This window comes from Ovis aries, chromosome 3, assembly GCF_016772045.2.
Source record: "Ovis aries strain OAR_USU_Benz2616 breed Rambouillet chromosome 3, ARS-UI_Ramb_v3.0, whole genome shotgun sequence".
In the NCBI taxonomy this organism is placed as follows: Eukaryota; Metazoa; Chordata; class Mammalia; order Artiodactyla; family Bovidae; genus Ovis; species Ovis aries.
Genome location: NC_056056.1, coordinates 223,141,306 through 223,142,723, shown reverse-complemented (window position 1 = coordinate 223,142,723; position 1,418 = coordinate 223,141,306).

The following is a 1,418-nucleotide window of genomic DNA, read 5'->3' as shown; positions in this document are numbered from 1 at the left end:
CCCGCCCCCCCACCCGATCCCTGACATCCACTGGTCTTCTTCCTGTCTCCAGTTTTGCCTTTTCCAGAATGTCATAGAGTTGGAATCACACAGTATGCATCCTGGCTTCTTCCATTTATTAATGCATTTGAAGCTCCTGCATATCTTTCCATGGCTCAGAAGCTTGTTTCTTTTTAGCACTGAATGATATTCCGCTGTCCGGATGGACCACTGTTTACCCACACACCTACTGAAGGGCATCTAGGTTGCTTCTAAGTTTGGGCTGTTATGAATCCACAGTGGTCTGCAGGGTTTTGCGTGGGCATAAGTTTTCAACTCCTTTGGGTAAATGCTAAGGAGCGTAACTGCTCCATCATATGATTGGGAGTGTGTTTGGTTTTCTAGGAAAACAGCAAACTGTCTTCCAAAGTGGCCGCGCCACACGTTCATAACGGAAGATTACTCAGCCGTGAAAACGAATGCAGTGGCGCAGCAACGCGGCTGGACCTGGAGGCTGCTGCACTAAGTGAAGTCAGAGAGGGACAAGTACCGTATGATGCCGCCTCTGTGCGGGATCTAAACTGTGATGCGAATGAACTCGCCTATGAAACAGAAACAGGCTCACAGACACGGAGCACAGGCTTGCGGTTGCCAAGAGGCGAGTGGAGGAGGGAAGGATGGGGAGCTTAGGATCAGCAGATGCAAACTATTATACAGAAGATGGATAAACGAGGTCCTGCTGCGCAGCACAGGGAACTCTATTCAGTGTCTTGTGGTGATCCCTAATGGAAAAGGATGTTAAAAAGAATGAATACGTATAACTGAATCATTTTGTTTTACAGCAGAAATTAACACAACACTGTAACTCAAGCGTACTTCACTAAGATAGATTTTTTAAAACACTTAAAAGTGGAGTGTACCATTCTGCAATCCCACCAGCAGCGACGGGAGCTGTGTTGCTCCACACCCGCCCCAGCATTTGCTGTTGTCAAGTCTTCGGATTTCGGCCATTCTAACAGGTGTGTAGTGATGTCTTGCTGCTGCTTCAGTCTGTATTTCCCCGATGACACAGGATGTGGGGCTTTCACGTGCTTATTCCCTGTCTGTGTATCTTCTTTGGTGAGCTGTCTGTTGGGGTCTTTTGCCCATTTTTTAATCAGGTTGCTTGCTTTCTTACTGTTGCCCTTTGGGAGTTCTTTCTGTATCTTGGATAACAGTCATGCATCAGATTTGTCGTTTGCAAATATTTCCTCCCAGTCAGTGGCGTGTCTTTGCATTCTCTGTTGTCTTATTTTAAAGCACCTATAGTTTGCCTCCTTTTTTTTCTTAATATGGTTGAATTTTATCCCTTAGAAATTTGTCTAGTTTTCATTCAACAAATATTTATTCAACCCCTAGTTTGTATGGCTCACACAGGAAAGAATCCATCTGCAATGTGG